Source organism: Musa acuminata, chromosome BXJ3-8 (assembly GCF_036884655.1).
Source record: "Musa acuminata AAA Group cultivar baxijiao chromosome BXJ3-8, Cavendish_Baxijiao_AAA, whole genome shotgun sequence".
Taxonomy (NCBI): domain Eukaryota; kingdom Viridiplantae; phylum Streptophyta; class Magnoliopsida; order Zingiberales; family Musaceae; genus Musa; species Musa acuminata.
The window spans coordinates 24,541,654-24,562,567 of NC_088356.1; the positions used below are offsets into that span (position 1 = coordinate 24,541,654).

Genomic DNA, 20,914 nt, shown 5'->3' on the forward strand with positions numbered 1-20,914 from the left:
GAGTTTGTTTAAACTCCGAGAGTTTAGAATAACTCCGTCATCAAGTAGTTGTCAACATCAAAAAAGGGGAGATTGTTGAATCTCATATTTTGATGATGAAATTACTTGATATGCATTTATATTTTAATCTACGTTTTGAGTGACACAGGATGCTTCAATCAGGATGAGATAATTAAAGCAGGAAAAATCATGTTGTGCCGGAGGAACATGTCAGAAGATTGGACGTCGGGCCGATGGATCGGTTGACGTATCGACAGAAGGCTTCGGGCCGTGGACTTGGGCATCAGGCCAAGAAGAGCGGGTATTGCGCCAAAGATATCGGAGTTGCGGAGTCAACTAGTCGATTGGGCAATAGGCCGCAGGAGAGGATGATGCGCCGAAGAATCGGACGAAGCGTCGAGGGACCAATGACATGCCAGAAAACTTAGTTAATTGCTTAGGATTAATTGTCTCGATCAAAGTTTTGTTTTAAGTGTGCAGGATTAACCACGATGAAAGTAAGACATTCAGCAGGAGTTGAGCCGGAGTTAAAGACTATGATCATGTTGGGAGTTCGAGAGCTCGACGGAAGTCCGAACGGTCATCGGAGGTTCTGCAGGAGCAAATCCGAGAAGTCCAGGAGCTTACCAAAAGAAGCTCATTGGAACTCGCCAAGTGGATCGTCACAAGTCCAGGAGTTTGTCGGAAGTCCGCAGGAGCATCACCGAGGGTTCATCGGATGATCGCCAGAAGCTCGTCGAAAGAAGCGATTGACGCGCCGGAGCAAGTTACAGTAAATGTCTTAAGAAATTTGTAGTTAGCACAATAATTAAGTTAGAAATGGGAGGTGATCCCATTAACTTAATCTTGGGGTAATTGGGCCCTTGACAGACCCAAATTCGACCGAATGGATCAGCCCATTCGGACCCAGATTACTTGGCCAGAGGTGGCACTGCCTGGGTCGGCGGTGGCACCGCTTGGGTCGACGGTGGCACCGCCTAGGGCTCAGTCTTCGAGCTCTGGTTGGGCGGTGCAACCGCCTTTGACAGAGGTGCAACTGCTTGAGCTCGATCTCCGAGCTCTGGCTGGGCGATGCAACCACCCTAGTCAGGCAGTGGCATTGCCTGAGCTCGGTCTCCGAGCTATGGTAGGAGGCGCAACCGCCCTTGACAGGAGGTGACACTGCCTAGAGGCTCAGTCTTCGAGCTCTACCAGGCTATGCAACCGCCCCAGTCAGGCTGTGCAACCGCCCTAGTCAGGCGGTGCAACCGCCAGACCCCGGAATTCCAGAGGATGACAGTTTTGAGCTCGAAATTCAAATTGGGTTGGGGCCTATAAATACCCCACCCTTTCAGCAATGAAAGGGTAACCCAAAGGCACCGAAAGCTTGATCTTACTCTGTGATTTTAGAGCTCAAAAGTGTTGTAAAGTCTAGAAGTTCTCCTCCCTCTTTTCTTCCAAGTTTTGATCTTTCAAGAGAGGAGAGAAAAGTTTGTAAGGGTTGTCTCCTAAGCCCGTCAAAAGGAGTGAAACTATAAAAGGGTGGTTGGCCTTCGCCTATTGAAGGAAGGCTTCTAGTGGACATCGGTGACCTCGTCGGTGGAGGAAGCCAAAAGTGGATGTAGGTCAAGATTGATCAAACCACTCTAAATCTCGGTTTGCATTTACTTTGAGCATATTATCTTTACTGCAAAACTCCTCAATAGCTTACTGCCTTCTGTGCATTTATGATCGTGTTTCAAAGTTCAGTATTTTTAGAATCGGCGTTTAGACGTAAATCAGTTTTATCGTACGAACATCATATTTCAGTTTGCTCTTACATTCTGATTTCCATCATAACTGTAAATTGCCTTCATAGATTCATTTTAATTGCATCTCGCTTGATCATAAGTTAAAGTGATTTACGAATCGGCTTTTCTATCGAATTCGATTTTATCGTACGAATGTAGTTTTAATCGTCGAAAGTTTTCTGCTGCACTAATTCACCCCCCCCCCTCTCTTAGTGCTCCTGATCCTAACAATTTGTTCTTACGGTCAAGAAAATCATATACGTCCTTGATACAATGATGCCTATGCCCGAGGAAAGGGCAAGTGAGGATGAGACCACTTGCTATGTGAAGTTCATAGATGACTTCACTTTTGTTTAGTGTTACATGTTAGGCTCCATGACTCCTAAGTTACAGAGAAAACATGGAAAGATAGATGATAGATCCATTCTCCTACATGTTTGTAAAGCTAGTCAAAGGTGCCCTATAAGCCAATCACATGAGTAATGACACGTGTGAATTGACACAGACTTTTTGCTTATTATTCGGTATTTTATCACTTTATATTTCATGTTACTTGAACATATTGTGATGTCCATGGATCTCTGCAATGGGAATCAGATCGTGATGAGATAACAATAATGAGACCGATTCGTCTATAAACATAAATCATAAATAATCCCAGTCATAGGTTACTCAAGAGGGACATCGAGATAACCAGATAGACTGGTATGTTGTATACCCATCCATATGTTGGATGCAGCTAGTCTCGTCATTGCTCGTGTGGGGACATTAGGGATACAGTACAAGTACTCATTGGAGAATGAGTTCACTGATTTATCTGCTTATGAAATGCTGGATGGTTGATGATGCCTTATTATCAAACAGTAATTCCATAGTGCTAGTGGTGTATCTAATCCTTAAACCTGAGATATCAAGAATGTCCTATATGAGTACTCCACTCTTTGATATCAGACTTATAGCCTGTTGGTTCCAGATCTAGTGCAGTCGATCATTGGGAGTAGCCAACTGTTAGGACTCTAGCTTGGAGAGTCCTAATTGAGAGGGACATTCATGTAAAAATGTTAGGACTCTAGCTAAGAGAGTCCTAATTGAGAGTGACATTCTGTTAGAACTCTAACTAGGAGAGTCCTAATTGAGAGGGGCATTCATGTAGGAGGTTTTTTCTTAGGGAAGAAATAGGAGTTGCAAGGGAATAGGAGTCTTGAGTAGGAGTCTTATTAGGAGTTGGTTAGAAGTAAGAGTCTTAAGTAGGAGTCCTATTAGGAGTTAGGGTTTAGAAGCCCTATAAATAGTCATGTATTCGTTCTCTTTTGATAAGTAATAGATGAATCTTTTCTGCAGCCTTTGAGCAGCAACTTGGAGGGAGGAACCCCTATAGAGTTCCAAAGAGGCCGATCCCCTAAAGAGATTAACCCCAAGTTTAGAATCTGCAAGGGTTCTAACACCTGGTATCAGAGCAGCGTTCTTGGTGTCTCGCTGCCCTTCCACAGCCATCCATCAACCCTCCACAACCGCCCAAAGCAATTCCCACAATTGCTTAAAAGATCGTCGCCGAATTCTGCCATCATCTCCACCACCGCGGATCATCCTTTGATCTCCCCGTGAATTGCAACAGGTTCTGGTTTCCTACCTTACTGCTACTGCAATTTAGTTATCCTTATTCGAAAATCCAAAAAAAAAAACTTTTCCTATATTGCTGCATAAACCTTTCGTCACAAAGTTTTCATCTCTACGACGAAAGATACATTGCAGAATTCCAGCCGCATAGTACCATCTTTTTGATCTTGCTACTGTGCTTTTTCTATCCAAATTTCTATGAAACTTTTATGACATCTTTGACCCTTCCTAACAGTAGATTTCCCTTTGGTTTCATAAAAAAAGTCTCAATATAAACCACTGATCTTTTATGTCCAATCTGCTATACCTAAAAATTTGTGCTGTAGAAAATTTCAACCGCATATTGTTGCCTTAACCCATCTATTTATAATCTTTTTTGAATGAAATTTCTTATACACTTCATAGATCATCTTGGCTTCCATCTAAGATTGATCTATTAAGAAATTCATCTCTAAAAACGATTTTATGTTGCTGCAAATTTTCGTCGTAACCTGCTGAAATTTTTCGACGAGAATTCTACAATCGAAACTTGCACCAATTTCCTTGCTGTTATACTGCCGAAATTTTCTTGATTCAATTAGATATCCTTGCTGTCATATAAACTGTGATTTTGCTATCAATTCCCTCCTTAATTCTCTCATGTTTTTGGTGGAAATTACGTCGAGAAACCGTTGTTTCTTCGACGACAATTCTACTCTTACAAGATAGCACATACTTGCTGCAACCTCCACTGATTTCTATCAAACCTTTGCTACCATCTACCATAGATCCAAAACATTCATACATAGCCCTAAAACTCCACTAGACCACACACTCAAACTGCACCCAAAACAGTCACAAAACAAGCCTAAATCGTAGCCTACATCCATCGATCCACCAATCCTTTCGACCATCACTTCTCTCAATTATACATGCCTTTAACCTGACGACAAAAGAGAGATCTTAACATCATAGATTTGGAGGCATATACTATGACATCTAAGTAGGCAATCAATGCTAAATTCAAAGCCTTGGAGGCGCGAATGGAGGATAAGATTTGGACGCTCTTTACCGAACTCAGATTGGGCCGACCACTAAGCCCGAAAATATCATATCACGGAGAGAGCTTTGCCCAATCACACCAGGCTCGAAGAGATGAGTTCCAAGGGAGAGGAGGCTCTATGACTTAACCCAACTATCCATGCATGAGAGTGGACTTCCCAAGATGGGAAGAAGGAGACCCGATTGGTTGGATCTTGCACGCGGAGCGATATTTTCAGTACCACAAAACCGCGGATGCATCTATGGTGAAAATTGCAGCTATACATCTTGAAGGGGATGCTATAGAGTGGTTTGACTAGTTTGAACATACTTATGGAGTCCTTTCATGGAAAAATTCAAAGAAGGACTGCTGATCCGCTTCAGACCAACCGATTACGAGAATATTGATGGACAACTAGCAAAGATCTGACAAACTTCCACCATTCAGGAGTACCAAACTAGGTTTGAAAGGTTATCTAATCAAACTCATGATTGGTCTCAAAAATAGCTATTGAGGACCTTCATTGAGGGCTTGAAGCCGGAGATCCGAGGAGAAGTTAAAGCGCGACAACCGTATACGCTGATGGCAGCCATCTCTTTCGCACGACATTAAGAGGAGCAATTGAACCATGAAGCTCGGAGGACTAGGTTCGCTCCTCAACCAGTAATATTGAAGCCCTCAGCCCCCCCTACTATCAACCAAGTCCCTACACCGAAGAGGTTAACAAGAGAAGAGCTTCGGGAGCGATATGCGAAGGGGTTATGTTGGCATTGTGACGAGCCGTGGAGCCGTGAGCACCTCTGTAGTAAAGGGAGACTTCTTATGATTGAACCAATAGAAGAAGAGGTCATTGAACATCCAGAAGAGAGCCTTGAACATGAAGAAGAAGATACAGAAGAAGAGCCACAACCGACTGAAGTTACGATACATGCACTAGCCAGCTACTCAAACCCGGAAACGATGAAATTTGGAGGCCTTCTCAAACAATAACCGATCACTGTTCTCATCGACACGGGTAGTTCTAATAACTTTATAAACAGTAAGGTTACTATTCAGAAGACCTTACCTATTGAGAATTGTAGCAGGTTTGACGTTAAGGTCGTCGACGGACGGATTTTGAATTGTGATCATAGGCGCCCGCAGGAGAAACTATTGCTGCAGGACCAAGAGATAATTGCAGATTTCTTCCTTGTCCCTCCTGATGATCATAAGGCCATGTTCATAATTAAATGGTTGACGAAATTAGGTGATATTTCTTGGAATTTTATGCAACTAATTATGAAATTTTACAGTAAGGAGAAACAGGTGATACTGAACGGGAAACATGGGGGTGACATAACGACGATTTGCACACAACAAATGGAGAAGGTTTTGCATAAAGCATGCAGCAGATTTTTTATACAACTTGAGCAGCAAACTAAGGGAGAGCCAATACAATTTGAAGATCCAAACCTACTTCCTTTGCTTGCTGAATTTTCAGATATATTTGACGAACCGTACAACCTACCTCTTACCCGTCGGCATGATCATTATATAATGATTCTTTCAGGCAAACCTCCAGCAAATACTCGGCCATATCAATATCTATATCTCCAGAAGGATGAAATAGAAAGGATTGTAAAAGAAATGCTCAAAACAGGAGTTATTCGGCCAAGTTGCAACCTCTATTCTTCACCGGTGCTACTTGTACGCAAGAAGGACAGAACATGGCGAATATGAGTTGATTATCGAGCTCTCAATGGCATAACCATCAAGGACAAATGCCTTATTCCAATAGAAGATGAATTACTAGATGAAAGGGAGCACAAATCATTACAAAGCTGGATCTTTGATCCGGGTATCATCAAATATGAGTGTGCGAAGAAGACATACCGAAAACCACCTTTTGAACACACAACAACCATTACGAATTTTTGTTTTCTTTAACAGAAGGTGGAATATCTTGGGCATATCATATCAGAGGAAGGTGTGATAGTGGACCCCTTCAAAATTGAAGCAATGCAAAACTGGCCTACCCTGAGGAACGTAAAATTGCTACATGGCTTTCTGGGTTTAACAGGCTACTACTGTAAGTTCGTGAAAAACTATGGCGAGATCAGTGCACCACTTACTTCCTTACTGAAAAAAGATGTCTTCTAATGGTCGGACAGAGCCTCCGCTGCCTTCGACAAACTTAAGGCAGCCATGACGACGATGCCGGTGCTAACACTACCAGATTTTAACCGACCCTTCATTATTGAGGCCGACGCATCTGGAGTCAGATTTGGAGCCATTCTCATGCAAGATGATCGACCACTCGCATACACTAGCAACGTATTATCTCCCTCCCATCAAAATAAGTCAACATATGATAAGGAGATGCTCGCCATTGTGCGCGTAGCAACGAGGTGGAGACCCGACTTGATTGGTCGACGATTTCAAAATAAAACCGACCATAAAAGCCTCAAGTACTTTTTGGAGCGAAAGATACCATCCCCTGAGCAGCAAAAATGGGTAACAAAACTTCTTGGATTTTATTTTGAAATAACTTACAAAAAGGGGAAAGAGAATGTTCTTGCAGATTCGCTTTCGCAGCTACCCAAGCAAGTTGAAGTTTCGGCCGTTTCACTTCCGACCAGCGACTTCCTTAAGGATATTAAGATGGAATGGCAGGAAGATTCAAATACTAGTAAGATTATAAAAAAATTGGAGGAAGCACCAAGCCCCATGGCTCATTACAATTGGGACTCAAAAAGAATTACACTATAAGGGACGCATTGTGCTTGTGACAAATTCTACTTGCATCTTCAAGAGCAGATTTTGGACAAAGTTATTCCATATGCAGGGTACTAAATTGAAAAGGAGTACGACATATCACCCACAAACCAACAGCCAGCCGGAAGTTTTAAACAGGTGCTTGGAGACAGCCCAAAGCCACCCACCAAATATGACTACCCAAAGAGAACTCCAGACCCAGCCAAGTGCCATTATTGATCGACGGATCGTGACTCGACGACGATGACCCACTAATGAAGTGCTAATACAGTGGGCGAACCTACCAATAGAAGATGCCACTTGGGAGAACTATGACGACTTGAGGATCAAATTTCCAAAATTCACGAATCATCAGCCTCGAGGACAAGGCTGATTTGAAGAGGGCGGCGGGTCTGTTAGGACTCTAGCTTGGAGAGTCCTAATTGAGAGGGACATTCATGTAAAAATGTTAGGACTCTAGCTAGGAGAGTCCTAATTGAGAGGGACATTCTGTTAGGACTCTAACTAGGAGAGTCCTAATTGAGACGGGCATTCATGTAGGAGGTTTTTTCTTAGAGAAGAAATAGGAGTTGCAAGGGAATAGGAGTCTTGAGTAGGAGTCTTATTAGGAGTTGGTTAGAAGTAAGAGTCTTAAGTAGGAGTCCTATCAGGAGTTAGGGTTTAGAAGCCCTATAAATAGCCATGTATTCCTTCTCTTTTGATAAGCAATAGATGAATCTTTTTTGCAGCCTTTGAGCAGCAACTTGGAGGGAGGAACCCCTATAGAGTTCCAAGGAGGCCGATCCCCTGAAGAGATCAACCCCAAGTTTAGAATCTGCAAGGGTTCTAACACCAACCTTACAAGTACTATTGAGTGTCGATAGAGGATCATCTACTCTCGGTGTCATGAGAGGAATATCCCATGTATTCTTGCTCAGACAAATCCCTAGCCAGGGTCATTCGATTAAGAGAGAAAGAGTTCTCCGGGAGAATCCGATTAGAGCGAGACTTAAGTAGAAACCGTATGGGTTGTTGAATCTCGGATTTTGATGATGAAATTGTTATGAACAAGTTGGCACTAAGAGGGGGGGTGGGGGTGGGGTGAACTAGTGCAGTGGTAAAAACGTTAGTTTATGAAAATCTTTTTGTATGACAAAACTAATTTCGGAAATGCTTAACTTTGAAAGCAATAAGAAGAGCATAGCAAGTAATGAGAAGGCAGTTTGCAGTTTAAAGTAAATTGCACAAATGAAAGGCAAACCAGATTTTTATAGTGGTTCGGTCATCGTGACCTACATCCACTCCACCGATAGAAGTGTATTTATAGGCTTCAAGTTGATTCAAACTTGGAGTCTAAAAAGGTCTCATCCTAGGTTTCCTGGGTACTGATGGTACCATCACTATTCCTGGGTGGTACTACCACTACAGGATCTGCTACTAGGCGGTACCACCGCCGAACAAGGGCAGTACCACCGCTTGCAGCATTACTGCCGGTAGTAACACCACCCAGCCTGGGCGGTACCACCGCCCAGATTTCCTAGGGTGATGTTTCCCAAACGGTGCCACCACCAGCCAGGTTTTCAGCACCTTGGTTGGGCCTTGAATCTGACCCATACCAGCCCAACTTCGGGCCCAGTTGGCCCCTAATAGAGTTGATGGGATTAGCTCCCAATCCCAACTCTAATTATGTGCTAACTAAGATTCCTAAGACATGTTCTAAGCAAGATAAGTCCAGTTTCTTTTGGCAATCTTCTGGCGAACTTCCGATGATCTCTCGGTAATGTTCCGGCGGACTTCTGGTAAGCTCCTGGACTTCTCGATGATCTCCTTGGCGAGTTCTAACGAGCTTCTTTGGCAAGCTCTATGACTTCTCTGTCAATTCTGGCTGAACTTTTGATGAACATTCGGACTACCGATGAACTCTCGAACTCCCAATGAAATCACGTTCTTGACTCCGGGTCTTCATTTTGTTTTATGCCTTGTTATCGTAGTTAATCTTGTATATATAAAAACATACTTTGATCTAGACAATTATTACTATGCATGAATCATGTTGTCCAGCATGTCATTTGTCCATCGACGCTTCGTCCAATTCTTCAGCGCATCGTCATCTCTTGCGGCCTATTGCCCAATCGATCATTTGATCCCTGCAACTCCGATATCGTTGGCATAATATTTGCTCTTCTTGGCCCAATGCCCGAATTCATGGCCCGAAGCCTTTTGTCGATATGTCGATTGATCCTCTGGCCCGACATCCAATCTTCTGACAAGTTTTCCTCCGGCCCAACATGATTCTTCCTGCTTTAATTGTCTCTCCCTGATTGAAGCATCTTGTATCACTTAAAATGCAGATCAAATTATAAATACTATCAATTGGTTTAATCATTAAAATCTGAAATTCAATAATCTCCCCCTTTTTGTTGATGACAACCAATTGATGACGGAGTTAACCTTAACTCCATGAGTTTAAACAATCTCCCCCTATCAATATATCATATGGATAGAATATTGAATTTAAGTTGAATTTAAGTCATTATAAATTTCATCATGAATATTTACAACACGTCATCATGCATAACATGATCAAATTTCTCCCCCCTTTTCATCTACAAAAAGGAGAAGTGTAACTTTCAAGTGTTTGGATATAATGCCAAATCATGAATATTTACAACACGTCATTATGCATAACATGTTCAAAGTTCTCCCCCTTTGTCATCAACAAAAAGGAGAAGTGTAACTTTCAAGTGTTTTGATATAATGTCAAATCATCGTATACTAAACATAATCTTCAATTTTAACACCATGCAAGCTAGCAATAATTTTACAACATTTTAAAACATGCAAGCTAGCAATTTTGAGATGTTCAAGAAAGCAACTCTTGCTTCTCGAAATATAAGTTTTGCTAGATATGAAAGTTAACATTTTTTGCTTATTGAGATAGACAAGATATTACTTCTTTGTGATGTTCAAGATAGCAAGTTCTACATCATGCAAGCTAGTGAGTCTTACAACATTTTAGAACATGAATAATCACCAAATCATCATAAAGTTTAATGATGTGCAAAATTACAAATTTTGCAACTTTGCATTTGTGCGTCTTGAGATTTGCAAGATCTTCTTGCTTCTATTTTGAGATGAGCAAGCTAGCAAGTTTACTTCTTTTGCAATGTGCAAGTTTCCAAATTTTGCATCTTGAGCTAGCAATTTTTCTCCCCCTTTGTCATTATCAAAAAGAAGGGATGAATACAGTTTTGTATCTCTTTTTTCCTTTACAATAATTTTCAAATCATGACAAAAGATGAATAATCAAAGATGAAAAATCAAGTTATGAATGTCAAAACAATTTTTTATCATGAATATTTTATCATTGCATGCATCATTATCATAAGTTAAAGTATTGCATACATAATATCAAATTATCATTCATAATTACATTAATGTTTCAATCGTTATTTCAATATGTTTGTGCATCATTATAGTTTCAATTTACAACATGCATCGTTTTAAAACTTTACATATCATCCATACTCTTGCATTATACTAAAAATAAATTAATCATCATATCATACATGATACTCATAAGCTAATAAATTTATATCATTTTAGAGCATCAAAACAATATCATGAGTATTTCATGCATTCATATCATCACATTCATTTCATCACATAAAGAATATCAAAAAATGGAGCACCTTACACAGAGAGAAAAAGATATTTTTATCAAATTCAATTTTGCTATTAGCTAAAGATCTTGGGCATGATGTCAAAAGCTATACCCATAGGAAATCTTGGCATATCTGGACTTTAAATTTTATTTGTTGGCCACAGTTAAGAGTTATAGTCTACAGCATGTGTAGTCATAACTACTGCATGAGTACTCTACGAGTTACCTAGCTTCGTCTATAACTTGTATAGACAAAGCTATTTGCAGAAACTTGACAAAAAATTAATTTACTTTTACTTATCAAAAAAAAAATCAAAAAATTAATTGGATGATGAGATATACACTAAATGAATACAAGGGAGTTTCAAAAGATGAAAGAAAAATCAAGTTATATATAACATGTTCCAAACTTCAAAGCACATCATCTCAAGTTGTGAGTATAAAAAAAATCATGGAAACAATGTAATTCATTTGGACAAATATTATTATTTTTTTTATAAGTACAAATATCTGATGCCACAAATACCTTTCTCGACCTTTTGGCTAAGATCAAGTGTAGTATCTGTTCTTATCAGTTTAATATCTGATGCCACAAATATTTTTTTTTGATAACTCATTTAGACAAATATTCTCATTAATAAACTGCAAGAAATCATTCGAGAATAAAAAGTGAGGGATCTTGATTCAATTAAGGAAAATATCAAGATTTGATTCCAAGAATCCAAGATCATGAGTTCAATAATACTTCTTTTTAACATATAGCAAGTAGAATAATAGGAGATCAAATAGTAAAAGATCTTCAAAAGAAATTTTAAGTCATGAATTCCTAAAAAGATATTCTCTTTAGTAAATTACAAAAGGAAACATAGGAGAAAAAGATTTCAATTCAAGCATAAGAAATTTTATGATTCAAATTCAAATCTCAAGTAATTATGAGGAATCAAAATCATAATATAGGTAAAGACTCATTCAAATTCAAATGATCAAAATCATCAAAATCTTTTCAAGAAAAATTTAATGAAGACAACGTAAATAGATTCTCATGAGAACTCGATTCATACATAATGTCTCAATTTTTCATGAATGTCATAAGACATGATTTATTTCAACAAATCTCTTCTTTTTATAAATAGCAAAAAGAAACATAAGAGATCAAATGATATAATATCTTGATTCATGCATAAGAAATCTCGAGTTATAAATCTCGAAAAATCAAGATAAAGCTCATTTAAATTCAAATCATCAAATCAAAATCATTTTCAAGAGATTCTAAGAATAAAGATAGGTTCATTGGTCTCTCCTTTTTGAAAAGTCGATAAAGTAGAGAAATTTTTTTTTTTTTTTTCAAGGAGAAAGCTCTCTTCTTTTTAGTGATTCAATTCATAAGATTGATTTCATACATCTATGTTCTTTTCTTTCAAATCCATGCATCATTCATTAACACCAAAAAAGAAACTTTCAAAAGATCGCAAAAAACTATCATGCATATGTTCGAAATATAAACTTGTTAAGCATGCTTTCAAATCATCATTACATTTTCCTTAAGACATCAAGCATGGTTTGAATCAAAATCGAAAATACACATGATTTCTTCTTGAAAAACATACATAGTATTATTATTAGATTTAAATATAATATTTTTTTCCTTTAACATAGAACATATAATTTTCATTATCATTTTCAAAATTACCAGAAAGATAAGCATGATCCCAATTTTTTATATTTTCATTATATTATTAAACATGCAAATTTCAAGAAAAATAATTAAATTAATTTAAAAATAACTCATTAAAATCATCATGTGATTTCGAAATAAATTAAGGGAGTTTTGTTTACCTCATCGTCAAAAGCCATTAAGGCGTAGTTTGACACTTCGCCTTTGTTGATTTTCTCCTCGTCTTTGGATGAGCTCGATTCATCCCAAAGTTCTTCCCTCTTCTTGCGTTCATAGCAAGTAGTTGCATTCTTTTTGTTCTTTAATTTTTGTTTCATGAACTTTGAACTTTTTAAATTTCATAGTGATGAGTTCAAGCTCATGTTAGGACTCTAGCTTAAAGAGTCCTAATTGAGAGGGACATTCTGTTAGGACTCTAGCTAGGAGAGTCCTAATTGAGAGGGGCATTCATGTAGGAGGTATTTTCTTAGAGAAGAATTAGGAGTTGTAAGGGAATAGGAGTCTTGACTAGGAGTCATATTAGGAGTTGGTTAGAAGTAAGAGTCTTAAGTAGGAGTCCTATTAGGAGTTAGGGTTTAGAAGCCCTATAAATAGCCATGTATTCCTTCTATTTTCTTAAGCAATAGATGAATCTTTTCTACAGCCTTTGAGCAGCAACTTGGAGGGAGGAACCCCTATAGAGTTCTAAGGAGGCCGGTCCCCTAAAGATATCAACCCCAAGTTTAGAATCTGTAAGGGTTCTAATACCTGGTATCAGAGCAACGTTCTTGGCATCTCGTTGCTCTTCCACAGCCATCCATCAACCCTCCAAAACCGCCCAAAGCAATTCCCACAATTGCTTAAGAGATCGTTGCCAAATTCCGCCGTCATCTCCACCACCACGGATCATCCTTTGATCTCCCCGTGAATTGCAACAGGTTATGGTTTTCTACCTTACTGCTGCTGCAATTTAGTTATCCTTATTTAAAAATCTCAAAAAAAATATTCCTATATTACTGCATAAACTTTTCGTCATAAAGTTTTCATCTCTACGACGAAAGATACATTGCAGAATTCCAAACGTATAGCACCGTCTGATTGATCTTGCTACTGTGTTTTTTCTATCCAAATCTCTACAAAATTTTTATGACATCTTTGACATTTCCTAACAGCAGATTTCCTTTGGTTTTGTCAAAAAATTCTCAATATAAACCATTGATATTTTACATCTAATCTACTATACTTGAAAATCTGCATTGTAAATTTTCAGCCACATAGCACTGTTTGTTTGATCTTGATACTACGTTGTTTCTATCCAAATCTCTACGAAATTTTTATGATAGCTTTGACACTTCATAACAGTGGATTTCCCTTTGGTTTCATCAAAAAATTCTCAATATAAACCACTGATATTTTACGTCCAATTTGCTATACCTAAAAATCTGTGCTGTAGAAAATTTCAGCTGCATATTTGCAATCTTATTGAATGAAATTTCTTATACACTTCATAGATCATCTTGGCTTCCATCTAAGATTGATCTAATAAGAAATTCATCTCTAAAAATGATTTTATGTTGCTGTAAATTTTCGTCGTAACCCATTAAAATTTTTCGACAAGAATTCTACAATCGCAACTTGCACCAATTTCCTTGCTGTTATACTGCCGAAATTTTCTTGATTACATTAGATATCCTTGCTGTCATATAAACTATGATTTTTTTATCAATTCCCTCATCAATTCTCTCAAGTTTTTGGTGAAAATTACGTCGAGAAACCGTTGTTTCTTCGACGATAATTCTACTCTTACGAGACAACACATACTTGCTGCAACTTCCACTGATTTCTATCAAACCTTTGCTACCATCTACCATATATCTAAAACATTCATCCACAGCCCTAAAACTACACCAAATCACACCCCCAAACTGCATCCAAAATAGCCACAAAACAATCCTAAACCGTAGCCTACATCCACCAATCCACCAACCCTTTCGACCATTACCTCTCTGAACAAATACATGCCTTTAACCTGACAACAAAAGAGAGATCTTAACATCACAGATTTGGCGGCATATACTATGACATCTGAGGAAGTAATCAATGCCAAATTTGAAGCCTTCGAGGTGCGAATGGAGGATAAGATTCGGACGCTCTTTACCGAACTCAGATTGGGCCGACCACTAAGCTCGAAGAAATCACATCAAGGAGAGAGCTTTGCCCAATCGCACCAAGCCCGAAGATATGACTTCCAAGAGAGGGGAAGCTCTATGACCAACCCCAACTATCCTTGCATGAGAGTGGACTTCCTTAGATGGGAAGAAGGAGACCCGATTGGTTGGATCTCGCGCGCGGAGCGATATTTTCGGTACCATAAAATCGCAGATGCATCTATGGTGAAAATTACAGCTATACATCTTGAAGGGGATGCTATATAGTGGTTTGACTGGTTTGAATATACTTATGGAGTCCTTTCACGGCGACAATTCAAAGAAGGACTACTGATTCGCTTTAGACCAACCAATTACGAGAATATTGACGGACAACTAGCAAAGATCCGACAAACCTCTACCATTCAGGAGTACCAAACCAGGTTTGAAAGGTTATCTAATCAAACTCATGATTGGTCTCAAAAATAACTATTGAGGACCTTCATTGAGGGCTTGAAGCCGGAGATCCGAGGAGAAGTTAAAGCACGACAACCGTATACGCTTATGGTAGCCATCTCTTTCGCACGACATCAAGAGGAGCAATTGAACCATGAAGCTCGGAGGACTAGGGTCACTCCTCAACCAGTAATATTGAAGCCCTCAGCCCCCCCTACTGTCGATCAAGTCCCTACACCAAAGAGGTTAACAAAAGAAGAGCTTCGGGAGCGATATGCAAAGGGGTTATGTTGGCATTGTGACGAGCCGTGGAGTCGTGAGCATCGCTGTAGTAAAGGAGGACTTCTTATGATTGAACCGATAGAAGAAGAGGTCATTGAACATTCAGAAGAGAGCTTTGAACATGAAGAAAAAGATGCAGAAGAAGAGCCACAATCGACCAAAGTTACGGTACATACACTAGCTGGCTACTCAAACCCACAAACGATGAAAGTTGGAGGCCTTCTCAAACAACAACCGATCACTGTTCTCATCGACACGGGCAGCACTAATAACTTCCTAAATAGTAAGGTTGCTGTCCATATGAATTTACCTATTGAGAATTGCAGCAGGTTTGTCATTAAGGTCGCCAACGGACGGATTTTGAAGTGTGATCATAGGTGCCCGCAGATGAAACTATTGCTGCAGGACCAAGAGATAATTGCAGATTTCTTCCTCCTCCCTCTTGATGATCATGAGGCCATACTCAGAATTAAATGGTTGATGACATTAGGTGATATTTCTTGAAATTTTATGCAACTATTTATAAAATTTTACAGTAAGAAGAAACAGGTGATACTGCATGGGAAACGTGAGGGCGACATAACGATGATTTGCACACAACAAATGGAGAAGGTTTTGCATAAAGCATGCAGGGGCTTTTTTGTACAACTTGAGTAGCAAATTAAAGGAGAGCCAATAGAATTTGAAGATCCAAACCTATTTCCTTTGCTTGCTGAATTTTCAGATATATTTGACGAGCCGCACAACCTACCTCTTACTCGTCGGCATGATCATTCTATAATGATTTTTCCAGTCAAATCTCCAGCAAATACTCAGTCATATCGGTATTCACATCTCCAGAAGGATGAAATAGAAAGGATTTTAAAAGAGATGCTTGAAACAGGAGTTATTCGGCCAAGTTACAACCTCTACTTTTCACCAGTGCTACTTGTACGCAAGAAGGACGGAACATAGCGAATATGCATTGATTATCGAGCTCTCAATGGCATAACCATCAAGAAAAAATACCTTATTCCAATAGCAGATGAATTGCTAGATGAAAGGGAGCACAAATCTTCACAAAGCTGGACCTTCGATCCAGGTATTATCAAATACGAGTGTATGAAGAAGTCATACCGAAAATCACCTTTCGAACACACAACGGCCACTACGAATTTTTACTTTCTTCAACAAAAGGTGAAATATCTTGGGCATATCATATAAGAGGAAGGTGTGACAGTGGACCCTTTCAAAATTGGAGCAATGCAAAATTAGCTGACCCCGAGGAACATAAAATTGCTACATGGCTTTTTGGGTTTAATAGGCTACTACCGTAAGTTCGTGAAAAACTATGGAAAGATCAGTGCACCACTTACTTCCTTACTAGAAAAAGATGTCTTCCAATGGTCGGACAGAGTCTCCACTACCTTCGACAAACTTAAGGCAGCCATAACGACGACGCCGGTGCTAGCGCTACCAAATTTCAACCGACCCTTCATCATTAAGGCTGATGCATCTGGAGACAGAATGGGAGACGTTCTCATGCAAGATGGTCGACCACTCACATACATTAGCAAGACATTGTCTCCCCCCTATCAAAACATGTTAACATATGATAAGGAGATGCTCGCCATTGTGCACGCAGCAATGAGGTGGAGATCGTGCTTGATCAGGCGATACTTTCAAATCAAGACCGACTATAAAAGCCTAAAATATCTCTTGGAGCAGAAGATATCTTCCCCCGAGCAGCAAAAATGGGTAACAAAACTTCTTCGATTTGATTATGAAATAACTTACAAAAGGTGGAAAGAGAATGTTGTTGCAGATGCGCTTTCGCAGCTACCTGAGCAAGCTGAATTTTCGGTCATTTTACTTCCAACCAGCGACTTCTTTGAGGATATTAAGATGGAATGGCAGGAAGATTCGGAGACCAATAAGATCAAAAAAAAATTAGAGGAAGCACCAAGCTCCGTGGCTCATTACAATCGGGACTCAAAAGAATTATGTTATAAGGGACGCATTGTGCTTGTGATAAATACTACTTGCATCTTCAAGAGCAGATTTTGGATAAGGTTTTCCATATGCAGGGTACTAAATTGAAATGGAGTACGATATATCACCCATAAACCAACAGCCAGAGGAAGTTTTAAATAGGTGCTTGGAGACAACCCAAAGCTACCCACCAAATATGACTACCCAAAAAGAACTCTAGACTCAACCAAGTGCCATTATTGATCGACGGATCGTGACTCGACGACGACGACCCACTAATGAAGTGCTAATACAGTGGGCGAACCTACCAATAGAAGATGCCACTTGGGAGAACTATGACGACTTGAAGATCAAATTCCCAGAATTCATGAATCATCCGCCTCGAGGACAAGGCTGATTTGAAGAGGGCGGGTCTGTTAGGACTCTAGCTTGGAGAGTCCTAATTGAGAGGGACATTCATGTAAAACTGTTAGGACTCTAGCTAGGAGAGTCCTAATTGAGAGGGACATTCTGTTAGGACTCTAGCTAGGAGAGTCCTAATTGAGAGGGGCATTCATGTAGGAGGTGTTTTCTTATAGAAGAATTAGGAGTTGTAAGGGAATAGGAGTCTTGACTAGGAGTCCTATTAGGAGTTGGTTAGAAGTAAGAGTCTTAAGTAGGAGTCATATTAGGAGTTAGGGTTTAGAAGCCCTATAAATAGCCATGTATTCCTTTTCTTTTCTTAAGTAATAGATGAATCTTTTCTACAGCCTTTGAGCAGCAACTTGGAGGGAGGAACCCCTATAGAGTTCCAAGGAGGCCGATCCCCTAAAGAGATCAACCCCAAGTTTAGAATCTGCAAGGGTTCTAACAGCTCACCATCACTTGAGCTTATGTTCGAGTGGTCTTCAATTGTTCTTAGTCCGAAATCCTTCCTATTCTTTGGAAGGTGGTTCTCAAGTTTTTCATTTGCTTTGCACGTCATTTCATAGGTTATTAGAGATTCGATAAGTTCTTCGATAAAAAAAGTATTCAAATTTTTTTATTCTTGAATAGCCTTTTTTTTTTAAGCCCAAATTTTAGAAAGCGATCATAAAATCTTGTTAACGAGTTCAAAATTAGAATAGCATTTGCCAAGAGCTTTTAAACCATTGACGACATCTGTAAAACGGGTGTACATGTCAACAACGCTTTCGCTCGGCTTCATTCAAAAAAGCTCAAAATCATGCATTAAAAGATTAACTTTAGAATCTTTAACTCTAGTAGTGCCTTTGTGTGTGATCTCAAGAGTATGCCAAATATCGAAAGTCGTTTCGCACATAGAAACATGATTAAATTCATTTTTGTCTAAGGTGCAAAACAAAGCATTCATAGCTTTCGCATTTAAAGAAAAAGTCTTCTTCTCCAAATCATTCCAATGGTTCATTGGAAGAGAAGACATTCAAAAATCGTTTTCAACAATACTCCATAAATTTAAATCTAACGAAAGGAAGAGAACTCTCATTCGAGTTTTCTAATATGTATAGTCCGTCCTATTGAACAAGGGAGGACGAATGAGAGAGTGACCCTCTTGAAAGCCGAAAAGAGTCATTTCTCTTAGGTGTTAAACCAAATGAGAAATCATGAGGCTCTGATACCAACTAGGAACGAGTCGGCACTAAGAGGGGGGGGTGAATTAGTACAGTGGTAAAAACGTCGGTTTAAGAAAATCTCTTTCGTATAATAAAACCGATTTCGGAATGCTTAACTTTAAAAGCAATAAGAAGAGCGTAGCAAGTAATGAGAAGGCAGTTTGCAGTTTAAAGTAAATTACACAAATGAAAGGCAAATCAGATTTTTATAATGGTTCGGTCATCGTGACCTACAACCACCACTCCGCCGATTCCTCTTCCGTCGAGGCCACCAGCATCCACTATTGGTCTTCTTTCAATAGGCAAAGACCAACCACCTTTTACAACTCGATTCTCCTTTTGCCGGGTTTAGGAGATAACCCTTACACCCCCACTTACTCCTCTCTCAAACTATTTTAACACTTAGAACTTTGAGAGGAGTTCACATATAATTGAAACAGACTTTTCTTTCCTTTTTTGCTATCAGTTGTGTGTTTATTTAACTAGGGATGAGAGGGGTATTTATAAGCTTCATGCTGATTCAAACTTGGAGCCTAAAAAGGTCTTATCCCAAGTTTCCTGGGTACTAGCGGTAACACCATCGTTCCTAGGTGGTACTACCATCGCAGGATCTGCTATTGGGCGGTACCACCATCGAACAGAGGCAGTACCACCGTTGGCAGCATTACTGCCAGCAGTCCCACTACCCATCTTGGGCGGTACCACCGCCCAGATTTCTTGGGGTGATGTTTCCCAAGCGGTGCCTCCCAATCCCTAGTTGGGCCTTGAATCTAGCCCAAACTAGCTCAACATCAGGCTTAGTTGGCCCCTAACAAAGTTGATGGGATTACCTCCCAATCCCAACTCTAATTATGTGCTAACTACAATTCCTAAGACATATTCTAAGTAAGATAAGTTTGGTTTCTTCCGGCGAGCTTCTGGCGATCTTCCGACGAACTTTCGACGATCTCTCGGCAATGTTCCCGCGGACTCCTAGTATGCTCCTGGACTTCACAACGATCTTTTTGGTGAGTTCCAATGAGCTTCTTTGGCAAGCTCCAGGACTTCTTGGTCAATTCCAGCAGAACTTCTGACGAACGTTCGGACTTCCGACGAACTCTCGAACTCCCAACGAAATTACGTTCTTGACTCCAGGACTTCATTTTGCTTTATGCCTTGCTATTGTAGTTAATCCTGCATACATCAAAACATACTTCGATCTAGACAATTATTACTAAGCATGAATCATGTCGTCCGACATGTCATTGGTCCATCGACGCTTCATCTGATTCTTTGGCACATCGTCCTCTCTTGCGGCCTATTGCCCAATCGGCCAGTTGACCGCCGTAACTCCGATATACTTAGCACAATATCTGCTCTTCTTGGCCCGATGCCCAAATCCATGGCCTAAAGCTGTCTATCGATACGTCAACCGATCCTCCACCCCGACGTCGAATCTTCTGACATATTTTCCTTTGGCCCAACATGATTCTTCCTGCTTTAATTGTCTCTCCCTAATCAAAGCATCTTACGTCATTCAAAACATAGATTAAATCATAAGTGACATAGGAAGCTTCGATCAGGAAGAGACAATTAAAGCAGGAAGAATAATGTTGGGCTTAAGTGGAACATATCAGAAGATTGAACGTCAAGCCAAAGGATTGATCTACGTATCGGCAGAAGACTTCAGGTCATGGGTTCGGGCATTGGGCCAAGAAGAGCGGAAATTGCGCTAAGGAAATCAAAGTTGCGGAGGTCAACTAGTCGATTGACCAATTGGCCGCAAGAGAGGACGATGCGCTGAAGATTCGAACGAAGCACCGATGAACTAATGGCATGCTAGAAAAAATTTGATTTAACTTTATAAAAATTGTCTAGATTGAAGTAGGTTTTAGATGTAATTAGGTTGGAATTGAGCCAACTCAATTATATGCCAATTGGGCCCTAGTTTGGGCTGTGTTGGGCCAAGTGAAAGGCCCAAACAATGACCCAATAGGTAGAACCGTTGGTG

At 39.7% G+C, this 20,914-nt stretch overlaps 1 pseudogene; it reads left to right on the forward strand.

The window, feature by feature from the left end:
* The first annotated feature begins 11,326 nt into the window (after positions 1-11,326).
* On the forward strand, positions 11,327-11,422 carry LOC135647796 (U2 spliceosomal RNA; annotated as a pseudogene).
* The last annotated feature ends 9,492 nt before the right edge of the window (positions 11,423-20,914 follow it).